General features: G+C 37.7%; 1 protein-coding gene across 2 annotated transcripts in view; it reads right to left on the bottom strand.

Moving 5' to 3' along the window:
• Positions 1 to 13,733, bottom strand: part of LOC138706597 (protein rhomboid-like) — a 411,976-nt gene that overhangs the window by 100,777 nt on the left and 297,466 nt on the right. The gene's annotated exons all lie outside the window — the stretch shown is intronic.

Below are 13,733 nucleotides of genomic sequence, written 5' to 3'. Positions count from 1 at the left end.
AGTTTCGAATTTACTGAAATTACTCGTAAATCCAAATTGGTAAATATCACTATATTATTTCAATCACAACAGCTTTCAATATGCAAACAGAGAACGACTGAAAGGAACAGAAGGCGATAGAAAGGAACAGAAGACGACAGAAAGGAAGAGAAGGCGACAGAAAGAAAAGAAACAGAAGACGGCAGAAAGGAAAGAAACAGAAGACGAGAGAAAGAAAAGAAACAGAAGACGACAGAAAGAAAAGAAACTGAAGACGACAGAAAGGAAAGAAACAGAAGACGACAGAAAGGAAAGAAACAGAAGACGACAGAAAGGAAAGAAACAGAAGACGACAGAAAGGAAAGAAACAGAAGACGACAGAAAGGAAAGAAACAGAAGACGACAGAAAGGAAAGAAACAGAAGACGACAGAAAGGAAAGAAACAGAAGACGACAGAAAGAAAAGAAATATAAGACGACAGAAAGAAAAGAAACAGAAGACGACAGAAAGAAAAGAAACAGAAGACGACAGAAAGAAAAGAAACAGAAGACGACAGAAAGAAAAGAAACAGAAGACGACGGAAAGGAAAGAAACAGAAGACGACAGAAAGGAAAGAAACAGAAGACGACAGAAAGAAAAGAAACAGAAGACAACAGAAAGAAAAGAAACAGAAGACGACAGAAAGAAAAGAAACAGAAGACGTCACAAAGAAAAGAAACAGAAGACGTCACAAAGAAAAGAGACAGAAGACGACAGAAAGAAAAGAAACAGAAGACGACACAAAGAAAAGAAACAGAAGACGACAGAAAGGAAAGAAACAGAAGACGACAGAAAGGAAAGAAACAGAAGACGACAGAAAGGAAAGAAACAGAAGACGACAGAAAGAAAAGAAACAGAAGACGATAGAAAGGAAAGAAACAGAAGACGACAGAAAGAAAAGAAACAGAAGACGACGGAAAGGAAAGAAACAGAAGACGACAGAAAGGAAAGAAACAGAAGACGACAGAAAGAAAAGAAACAGAAGACAACAGAAAGAAAAGAAACAGAAGACGACAGAAAGAAAAGAAACAGAAGACGTCACAAAGAAAAGAAACAGAAGACGTCACAAAGAAAAGAAACAGAAGACGACAGAAAGAAAAGAAACAGAAGACGACACAAAGAAAAGAAACAGAAGACGACAGAAAGGAAAGAAACAGAAGACGACAGAAAGGAAAGAAACAGAAGACGACAGAAAGGAAAGAAACAGAAGACGACAGAAAGAAAAGAAACAGAAGACGATAGAAAGGAAAGAAACAGAAGACGACAGAAAGGAAAGAAACAGAAGACGACAGAAAGAAAAGAAACAGAAGATGACAGAAAGAAACAGAAGACAGAAAGAAACCGAAGACGAAGAAAAATAGAAGACGACAGAAAGGAGCAGAAGATGACAGAAAGGAGAAGAAGACGATGAGAAGCAACAAGACGATAGAAAGGAGCAAAAGACGATATAAACGAACAAAGGACGATTGAAAGGAGCAGAAAACGATGGAAAGGAATAGAAAACGACAGAGAGTAATCGCAATAATAGGAAGGACTGGAAAAATATAGAAATCAATAGAAATAAGCAGGAAACGAAGAAAGGAACGTGAAAAGGCGGAAAGAAGCGTAAAGTAATGTAAGGGAACATAGAGTGATAAAGAGAAATAGAAAACGATAGAAGGAAACAGAGAACAGAAAAACGAAAAGGAATGAACTGAAAAATATAGGAAAGATATCAGTAACTGAGAGACGATAACTTGAATATTAACTGAAAGGTTAACACAGTGTGCCTAAAAGGTAGGAATAAGGAGAAAGATAGAGCAACACAAGAAAAAATATGAAAGCTAAAGATAAAGGAATGAATTAGACTTTGATGCAAAGGAGAATCCGACACAGCAAATGAAACTCAATAGGAGGGAACACACAATGACTCCTTGTTGCGAGGATGACGGGAAGAACAAGTGACGACACTGAGAGCGCTCATAACAGAGGATTGTTATAAATCACAGGCACATCAAAGCAACAGATGATGACATACGCGATATGGCGCCTGCTGGGATCAAAATAGAGCAGACACCGGCTCGACAAAAACTCGGCACTAATGATCGCCAATTTTCTTAATGATCTAGTTTTTGCTGCCTACCATTATTTTTGTCACAAACGACGACAAACCTTGTTTATTAAGACGATTTGGAAAAGCGATTCAAATTTTCTTTTACACAAATCTCATCTCTGGCATTATTTACACAGGCTCAACCGTGTTTCCGTCAGATATCTGAAGGAGTTTTACCAGAGCAGAACAGAATTCGATTTGAGACGCATACTGTTGGATTTATACCGCCATATGGCATCGCATTATAAGGCTTACGCGATAGTAAGTGCCGACCCGTTACAAACAAGACACGTGGCAATAGTGTGCGCTAAGTGAACAAAGAACACGCACGGTCGCGTATCTGTGTTTCTGTGCTTCCTGGTAGCATAGCGATTGGGGTTGATAAATGTTATTTGTAAATACGGGGTGAGTAAAAAGTATGGAACAATGATTATAACTTTCTTATTTCTAATGTTATGAAGAAACTATTTATACAAAAGTTGTAGGGTTCCAGAAAAGGAAAATTTTGAACATGTTTTCAAGATGCGTTTCCAATTCACTGTGGGCTAAAGCAAGGAGATGCACTATTACCTTTACTTTTTAACTTTGCTCTAGAGTATGCCATTAGGAAAGTCCAGGATAACAGAGAGAGTTTGGAATTGAACGGGTTACATCAGCTGCTTGTCTATGCGCATGACGTGAATATGTTAGGAGAAAATCCACAAACGATTAGGGAAAACACGGGAATTTTACTGGAAGCAAGTAAAGGTTTGGAAGTAAATCCCGAAAAGACAAAGTATATGATTAGGTCTCGTGACGAGAATATTGTACAAAATGGAAATATAAAAATTGGAAATTTATCTTTTGAAGAGTTGGAGAAGTTCAAATATCTTGGAGCAACACTAACAAATATAAATGATACTCAGGAGGAAATTAAACACAGAATACATATGGGAAATGCCTGTTATTATTCGGTTGAGAAAATTTTATCATCCAGTCTGCTGTCAAAAAATTTGAAAGTTAGAATTTATAAAACAGTTATATTACCGGTTGTTCTCTATGGTTATGAAACTTGGACTCTCACATTGAGAGAGGAACATAGGTTAAGGGTGTTTGAGAATAAGGTGCTTAGGAAAATATTTGGGGCTAAGAGGGATGAAGTTACAGGAGAATGGAGAAAGTTACAGAACTGCACGCATTGTATTCTGCACCTGACATAATTAGGAACATTAAACCCAGACGTTTGAGATGAGCAGGGCATGTAGCACGTATGGGCGAATCCAGAAATGCATATAGAGTGTTAGTTGGGAGGCCGGAGGGAAAAAGACCTTTGGGGAGGCCGAGACGTAGATGGGAAGATAATATTAAAATGGATTTGAGGGAGGTGGGATATGATGATAGAGACTGGATTAATCTTGCCCAGAATAGGGATCGATAGCGGGCTTATGTGAGCGCGGCAATGAACCTCGGGTTCCTTAAAAGCCAGTAAGTAAGTTGTTTACAGATTTATGAAAAGCATATGACAGTACTATTCCACATGCAAGGATTTGGGTATAGGGACCATGAGAAATGTAGGTATAACAAATGAATCTTAATAATAAGAAATACGAGTATGTAAGTAAATAACACAGCTGAAATAAAGTTTGGAACAAAAGAAAAAAAATAATTCTTTATAAAATTATAAGCGTTTGAAACAGGGACGTGGATTATGGTCTACAATATTTAATATCTTTATAGTAACCTCTGATTAAGTTTCTGGCTGATATGACCTCTATTATCAAGCAGTACATCTCACTTGACGGTATATGTCAGAGGAAGAATAATTGTTTGTATGCATCTCAAGTCTGACTAGTGTAATATGTAGCTAGTCGGAAATGTATGCAATGGAGGGGGAAAGGAACTGGCCACCCTACCCCATTATCTCCTGGACTAGTCGCCTCATAAGTGGTGCGTTCTTGGCATCACTTGTGAGGTTCAGACCTGTCTTCGGACAGTTGACTAAACAACAACAATAATACAGTTAATGGTACAAAAAATTTACACCCGGGCCCGGCCGTGGGAGTACAGATTGAAGATAAAATGTTTAATTCCTTTATTTTTTTGGCGACAGAGTTGTATTAGCACAGGATGAAGAAAATATGTTGTACATGTTTAGACGAGTATGGAAAGTGAATTCTTATTATAAATTTAATAAAACAAAAAATGCAACACGTATATGTGTATAGGGAAAACGGGAGAAATTTAGATATCGGAATTGGTGAATTTAAACAACTGACCAATGTAAATATGTAGGTTTAGTAACATCTAGTAATAGTACAATTGGTATGACAGATGGCCTGTGTGGCATTCGTGAATTCAATGCTGACAGGCGGACCCTGTTTTCCTGGACTTCCCTATATTCTAGAGCAGCCGCGGCGAAAAGGCGACTCACGAGCACATTGTGGCTCGCAGTGCATTTCCCTTGCTTCCTACCTACAACCCCCACCCTCTCACTCACTGGAGTAAACTCCGTTCCATTTGTATTTGTCTCTGACCTGCGAGTGGCGTATCGTCGCAATGTCTCTCTCGAAACCATGTAGACTACCTCTATAAAAACGAAAGTTTCAAGTAGGATGGGAGGACGCATTTTTTTTTTTTTTTTTTGCTGACAATATGATGACAATATTAAATGTATGATTTGTTCACAAGTATTACGAGGAAAACGGTTGTATAACATAAAACGGCATTATAAGTTACTACACGTTACTGATGAAACATTAAAAGGTTAAGTGTTATAATAATAATAATAATAATAATTATTATTATTATTATTATTATTATTATTATCTCTGTACGTCGATCCTTTTTCAGCAGATGTACGAATAATGCGGTTAGATCTTCAATTTAAACTCACAGATTTACTATGTGATGTTAAATGAAAGCTAGATGTAAGGACTTGACAAATGTTGAACTTTTCAAATCTTTGGCAAAAAATAAATATTTGAAGCTTCGTTCTTTCGCTTGCTTTGTTGAAGCCATGTTCGCTACAACTTACGTTTGTGAAAAATTATTTTTGACAATGAAAATAGTAAAAATCAAATTTAGATCATGACTTCGTGATCAACTACGACTGGCAGTAAGTGACATAATTCCTGATTTTGAAACTCTGTCGCAGAGGCATTCTGAAGACAATTAATTTTAGGTTGTGATAATGTGTCCTATGTTTTCTTGTTCATTTCTTTCTTCGTTACACGTACTAAACATTAGTTTGTAGCCTTGTACTGTATATAATTTTATTTAAGTGCTTGACGTAAGAAAAATGAAAATCCGTTAATAAGTCAGACAGTTGTTCTATTTCCCCTTCGGGTGTCCGCCTCCCTCCATAGGTGCTATGCACGTTGCAGCTTACACAGTGGCTCGGCGCACGATGGCATTTTCGTCACGTCTGTTCTAGAGCAAAGTTAAAAAAGTAAACAAAGAAATTACTCTGCCGACTCCTTTTCATCATGTACAATAGTTTTCTGAATGTATAATTCATTTTATTTAGCTCTTATTTTTCCAACTATCTGCTCGCTGTTCTTTCTATTAACACTGACAATGAGATACTCTTACACACCGAGTTATTCGTTTCTTAGCATAACGTCACCTTGTCCATTAAAAATGTAATAGGATCAACCGAGAATCGAATCTCGGTCGCCTCAAAGAATACGTCAAAATAACAGAGCTACGACAAAGCCCAGGAAGTTTATATTGGACAGAGCAAAGCTAAGAAACTTTTCATAACTGACAGAAGTTTCTCTTTGCAGATAATTGAACCAAAGGCTTTCGGTGTGTAAAAAAAAGTTTCACTAAGTGCATCTGTTTCAGAGAATTCGATCCTTAACGGATGTGAAGGCAAAGAAAGCCCCTCTCCACTATATCGGGGACCGAACCAAAGGCCATCAGCTTCTCTTGAGTGACCAGTAAATTAAAGAAGGTAATAGAGTTAGAAGTGGGAGCACTATATCTGCGACCGTGTCTATTGTTACGGAAGCCATCAGCGACGGTAAACACAATCTGCACACATTCTGCTCGGGCTATTTCTGATCAACAAAACGGGTTGATAACCCCCACCCTCCGGACGCAGTCAACTTGTAAGCACTTCGTCATATGACTCCGGAAAGCTATGCTATATGGGCTTGCATATTATCGCGTCTACTTCAACCCCTATGACTGCTGCATAGTCTTTGGCGTGATGTAAGTGACTGCTAATAATCAGCTTTCGCACTGTATAGAATCCACGGTCATGTGTTCGAAACCAGATGAGGTTCGATAGAGGCCCGGTTTGTGTTGAGCCCACATACCGGGAGTCTCACCATGTGCCCGAGATGAGTGTCACATCTACAAACAGTTCGGATAGTCCTCGGCCAAAACACAATATTGGTATTGTAGTGTTACGTAAGGAACAGTGAGGAGAAAAAAAATGAAGACTGCTCGGCAATCGGAAAGTTACGGGTATGACCGAAGAGGATAGCTCTATGGCAACTGAGATATTTCGTGGACATAATCGCCTTCCTATAGTAAGTACGAGGATAAAAGAAAACACGTCACTGCTTTATGCCTACAAAAATATTTCCATTTTAAAGTCATAATAGTTCCGTAATTTGATAGATTTAAATATTGTAATATACGAAATAGGTCCCGCGCCGTGGCGTCATGGCCTAAAACATCCTGCCTAGGACTCGCGTTACGGAATGCGCGCTGGTTCGAGTCCTCATGGGGGAAGAAATTTTCTCATGAAATTTCGGCCAGTGTATGGGACCGTTGACCACCCAGCATCGTGATGCACTTGGGGAGCTACGATAGGTAGCGAAATCCGGTTACGCAAATTAGCTATAACGGCTGGGGGACTCATCGTGCTAACCACACGATACCTCCATTCTGGTTGGATGATCGTCCACCTCTGCTTCGGCATGTGGCCGTGAGGCCAGCAGCCGGCTGGTCGGTCTAGGCCCTTCACGGGCTGTAGCGCCAAGGATTATTATTATTATTATTATTATTATTATTATTATTATTATTATTATTATTACTAGAATTGTTACTGCAGCAGTTTCCAACCGTCATGAGCATGCGCACATCGACTTTACTGTTCGTGCAGCGATAACTTCAAACTCTGACTACTTCCTGATTGAAGTCAAGCGTTCTTGCAGCAAATCAAACCGTCACCAAACTATTTCCTGACGATCAGAAACATTTGAGGATCAAGTGCAAAGCAATCTCAAACCACAATGACGCATGAGCATTAAGATAGTTGTGCTTTACTTTTATCCACTGGATTGGCACACTTTTTGCAGAAATTAATTTCAAACCGATCATCGCTGATAATGCGCAATAGTCGGAGCAGTTTTCAAACAGTTGTCAAATCGTCACAAACTCGCTGCAAAAGCAGATCTACCAGCACCATTACCACCAACACCACCACCACCACAATCTGTATCATAATTTTTATTATCACCTTCGGCTCACAGTCATCTTTCAACTTCATCGTTACATAATCTTATAGCCATCGCTAACAGCAATATCACAATAATATTACATTTTAACCTTTTCGTTATCATAATTGTTGGTTAAATACCAAATCCCTTCTTTCTCTAATCTTACTCACATATTGCTCGCAGTTGTAATAGTTATTTACGTTACAAGACCGATATGTAGGATTTAACATGCGAGCATGAAATTTAACTAAACTCGCTGTCGTTCATTTAGTTATCCATGTGATCATGTTAAGTTCTTATAACGATCGTGTATTGTACAACGTTTCATGATATTTTGAATCGTGTATCTTAAGAGGAAATAAATTAATAATTGCATTTTGCACGTTGTTGGAACAGAAATTATTGAGAATTTGTAGATAAAACAACAATTGAGAAACGTCTTAATCACTTACTATGATAGAGAAAGCGTCATGCTCGGTTACTATGGTAGGAAAATAAAACAAAAGAGTTTACTACAAATGGTTTTGTCTAAGATTAATTTGTAGAAATGGATTGCATTGAAATTCCTAACGAAATATTGGTAGAAACAGAACAAGCAAACTAAAGAGCTTTACCAGGAAAATCGCGAGATCGATATTATAAGGAGCTGTCATTATTGAGGCGTTCAGAGCTGAAGTGGATCAAGTCACAAATTTTCATAAATTGAGTTCAATTCATTTTCTGATTATAGTCCCGTCGCTCTTATTTCCGGCAGCCAATCACGTCATTTAAACGTGTGCGTCTTGTGATTCGCTGATGAAGACATTATGCATTTCCTAAGGCTCGATAAATACTTAATATAATCGCCCGCCATTTTGGCTCTTTCGTTGGCGTTCGCAGAAAGCACATGAGGACGTTATTTGCCGCACAAATTTTTGCTCAATTACAGTGCGTTTGATTTATTATCATAGGAGCTACGACATGATAATGTTTAACGGTACGGCAAATAGATTCCTCGTCTGGTAGCTCGGCAACGAAAGAACAAAAATGGCGAACGATAGGCCTACTACCTACATAGACTTTATAGAGCCTTCACTTCCTAAGACGTAAGCAAACAGAAGGAGTCACGCCGGGAATAACAGCGTCGCGACTATAGAGCACGTTAAATTTAAGTTAAGTTAACGTCTCATGAACTTGATCCACTTTAGCTCTGAACGCCTTTTAATGAATGGCGAAAAATGAAGGCAATGAAACGGTTGTGTAGTCCGTTAAGTGTAAAATAAAAAGTGTTAGCCCGTTAAGTCATACTTTATTCACGTAAATGCACCTCCCTTAAACAATGTTTACGATTCAAAATACATAAATTTATTTATGCTCGACCATGCCGAAATGTAGTAATTATACACCTGGTGGCAGCCCTTTAATGGACTTCATTAAAGTACACCTATTTATTAAAGTTCAGGTGTTTCACCAATCAGAAAATACCATTGTAGCAATATGAAAGCGCAAGTATCGATTATTCTCGGATATGCCACGGAGGCTGGAAATCCAATACTGTCGCAGAAGGTTATGTTGAAGAATCGATCCAAAATAAAATTGAAATCTCAAACACAATATTAAACTCAGTCGAAAAAAACACACAAATTAACATCAATTCACCGTCATCTTCCAGCATTTCACAAAGCACATTCCCGCAAATTCATTTCACCAATTGCACAATAAATCACCTATATTTGAAATAAAGCCAGTTTTGTTACTATAATAATTAGCGTTAATTGTAAATAATATTCAAATAAATTCAATTTGTCGTCTCGTTTTTCAATGTCTAATTCAATTTCAAGGTTATATCAAGATTAATGTTTATTTTACTCTCTAGATTATATCAAGGTCAATGTCGACATTTGTTTCTCGGAGAAAATCAATACTTTCGCGTCTGCGCACATCTCACAATTTACGAGGTATTGCATAAGGTCAGTTCCGCTCCTCAGTCAGTTAAGAATAACATGAATACTTATGAATAATTTCAAGTTAGAAATATGGTCGAGCATAAAAAGTCGTATGAAACTTGACTATAATGGTAATTAAGAGGCTCGTATGAAAATTATGAAACTCGCTTGCGCTCGTTTCATAAACATATTCGCGTCTTAATTACTACCATTATAGGCTCGTTGCATAATGTACTATTTCACGATTAGATAGGCAAGTATTCATTCTTGCCGAGTGTACCGAAAGCTTGATCACAATACGAGAATTGTAACTAATTGTAAGAATGATATAAAAGTATACAGAGATATAAATACGCTGTATGTCAATTATTGTAACACACTTGTAACATACAAGTACATAATGGTAATGTAAGAAACGAACGTCACAGAAATTTTATTTATAACATTCATAAAGCTAAAACAAATTATCTTCTCTTTGCAGGCGACCAGCTAATTATGGCAAAATTAATATTCATGTGCACGTGACGACGCTGTTTTGATCCACACACGGCACAGCACAGCACAGTGTGCTTCTGGACACACTCCGAAGTTCCCCTGTACTTCCCATTTGTTATTCATGTCGCGCGGTCACGCTTTGAGTATGGCTGTGTACACATCAAATTGAGTTTCCGTTGACATGATTCGCCAATGTCAATTAACATGCTTTTTTTCCCCCCTTCATCAACAACAAAAAACTTGTCTTCGCTAATTCAATACGAACTCAAACTGATTAACAACTTGTTCATGTCAGTACTGCATATTGATAGGGGTATGGCTTATGTAACAGTTCGAGTCGCTTCTTAGATCTGCTATCAGTTTATACGTGTATCTGAGGGCTTTTCATACCTCTACTAGAGTTTACCTTGGCTTATTTGGTTTTGAGGTTTTAGATCTCGAATAAACGGATAGAAATATTATACAAATCAAGCTTTCAGGTATGACTCAGGTATGATTGATTGAAGTTGATTTGAATAATTTCGAGGGAAAAATTGTTCCGGGACCTTTGGTTTAACGTACCAACGCTCTACCAACTGAACTACCCGGGAACTCTACCAGACACCGATCCAATTTTTCCATCTATATCCACCGACCTCAAAGTGGGCTGACAACCGTCAAGCAACCAACATTGAGTGCACACTAACTCTGTGTGACTTTTTTATTTTATTTTATTTTATTTTATGAAATTTAGACTCCGCCTATTTTAAAATCCGACAGGTTTACTTTTTACACTTGCGTGTTTCGTCTCTAAGTGCCGTTTCAATTTTGCGGGTTTCATACATTCGTTTGAAAGCACTTCGTAACAAACAACGCACAGAGGTTTTGATTCACTCTCATTGCCACACCAAGTAAATCCAAGTTCAAGACAACTCTTGTCATATTTACGACGCTGTATCAACATCTAGGTTATTTAGCGTCTGAATGATATGAAGGTGATAATGCCGGTGAAATGAGTCCGGGGTCCAGCACCGAAAGTTACCCAGCATTTGCTCGTATTGGGTTGAGGGAAAACCCCGGAAAAAACCTCAACCAGGTAACTTGCCCCGACCGGAATTCGAACCCGGGCCACCTGGTTTCGCAGTCAGACGCGCTAACCATTACTCCACAGGCGTGGACCCGTGTGACTTAAATTGCTTATTATTAATATTATAATTATAATTGAAGACCTGAATTGACCAAAATCCCAAGTCCAATATTTTCCGAATTTGACTTTTTACTAGACATATTATGTTGTTTTGGATAGACTACCATGCTGTAAAAAAGGATATCCCATGACTCAAAGCCTGTGTTTTAAAATCATACAAATATTTTATCAATACGCTATGACAGCGTTTCTCAAACTATGGTCCGCGGACCACTTGTGGTCCTCGAGTTCTGCCCTTGTGGTCCTTCAAAAAAGACAGAAGAAAAAATAAAATTCAAACGAATTGCGTATCGCACTATAGCTGAAAATCTCAGAGTTTGAAAATGACACATGGCAATCGCCTTTCACTTTTTCTCCCATTACTGATATTTTATGAAATTTCTTTTCCTACCCGTCTACCCACTTCCCACTCTACTCTCAGTAACAAAAGAGGGATTTAAAGCACTATGAACGTGATTTTTCTCGCCATCTTCTCCTGCATATCTGGCGCCGAGCCTGTAACCCAGTCAGGGATCACCCGAATTCATAACAGACCAAAGTAACAGAGGAACCTTTTCATGTATTGATGACTTTCTTAATAGTTTTGCCGACACCCAATATGCACATTGAAATGGGCACGTATTGTACGTCGTACACCAATAACAAAACGTGCCAAATTGCATCTGTACTTGTTGAAAATCGGGCATGTTTCTGCATTAATTTTATTTGTTTTTTCACATGATGACATATGAAATTTTAGACTCCGCCTATTTTAAAATCCGACAGGTTTACTTTTTACACTTGCGTGTTTAGTCTCTAAGTGCCGTTTCAATTTCGCGGGTTTCATACACTCGTTTAAAGCACTTCGTAACAAACAACGCACAGAGGTTTTGGTTCACTCTCATTGCCACACCAAGTAAATCCAAGTTCCAAATAACTCTTGTCATATTTACGAAAGTATTTGTTCTTTGAATAGCTACCACTAGGATTAGATATTTCTTTAATGACACTAGAAATAATATATTTCTCCACACACAGCTTCTGAACTATTAGCACTGCCTAAATGAAGTGTATCATCATGTTCCTTTCTTTTCAAAGATCCGGATCGAAGCCAGTTTTCCATTATTTATAATGGGCACTATTTAACAGAGTCTTGGACAACTACTAGCGTAAGAAGGATTTCAAACAACTAACTGCTAACAGGCAAGCGATGATCAACAATGCACAGAATTTGTTATGAGTTACTTGTGATTGGCTAGAAAAATATAATTACGAAAGTATTATCTTCTTCTTCTTCTTCTTCTTCTTCCTAAACACGGTTTAGGCCTTTGCGACCTGTTCCGAGGCTAATTAAGTGTTTTCAGTCAAATTGGTCACTCCATCTTCTCACCGGTCTCCCAACGTCTCGGCCTCCAAATGGTCTGTAAAAAAAAGCTTGCCGTGGAAGTCTTGAAGGACTCATTCTTAATACATGTTCTTTCCATTGCTTCTGATATCTTTGTATCTCTTCCACCATATCCTCCTGTTGTAGCTGGTTTCTAATATCTTTATTACGTAGTCTATCTCTTCGGGTAACTCCCAGTGTTGATCTCAGGAACCTCATATGTGCTGCTTCTATTCTTGATTTATCTTTAGCTCTTAAGACCCAAGTTTCACTTGCGAATTTTAGGGCTTGTTTTGAAGTAATATTATGTATTCTTAGTTTAATTTCTTTTCTCATACCTTTCCCAAAATGTCTCTTTATACAACCATTTAATTTATTATATTTTTGTAAATTCTCTTCTATATCTGTTTGTGCGCTCATAGTTGAGATTTTAGTACCCAAGTATGTAAAATTTGAGACCTGTACTATAACTTCCTGATTTACGACTATTTTTATTCGTTTTTGTATTTTTCCTTTGAGGGCCATTGATTTAGTTTTTGTATTAGATATAGTCATGCTGAAATCTTTTGCTATTTTATTCAAATTATTAACCGCTCTTTGTAGTTCTTCGTTTTCCGCTAATATCACCTGATCATCTGGGAAGCATATCGTGTCGATATTTCTTTGATTTAATAGGATACCTTTTGGTTCCCTTTTCCTCCACTCTTCTATTATTTTGTTCAGATATAGATCAAATAATATTGGCGATAGTCCACATCCTTGTCTCAATCCTATATTGACATCAACACGAAAGTATTATAATTACTTAATTTTATTTTAAAATATAAGTATGCTGGTATTAAAATATGCTACAAAAATTATCAATTTGCTTTCGAAGGGAACAAGAGTAAGGTGGTCCGCGGAACTGTTCTGACTTAAAAAATGGTCCCCGCTTCAGAAAAGTTTGAGAAACGCTGCTCTATGGTAAGCCTATACAGGGTGGAAGTGAAATAGTCTTGCAGATTTCCAGAGCGAATAGCTCATGTTGTATGTACCAAAAAACTATAGGTATTGGTGGAAGTTTCATAATTTTTTTATCCAAATGTTTCACAATCTCTTACTGGGTAACTATTGCGAGTAGGATCGTGATTTTTGTCCTTATCGATGGGAAATCTAATAAAGAATAATTTACCCCTCTGGCGTATTTCAACAGGGTGAACGGTTTTCATATAAATTTACTTTT

This window comes from Periplaneta americana, chromosome 9 (genome assembly GCF_040183065.1).
Source record: "Periplaneta americana isolate PAMFEO1 chromosome 9, P.americana_PAMFEO1_priV1, whole genome shotgun sequence".
Lineage (NCBI taxonomy): Eukaryota > Metazoa > Arthropoda > Insecta > Blattodea > Blattidae > Periplaneta > Periplaneta americana.
Note: the sequence above shows the minus strand (reverse complement) of the source record. Positions and strands in the feature narration are given on the sequence as shown.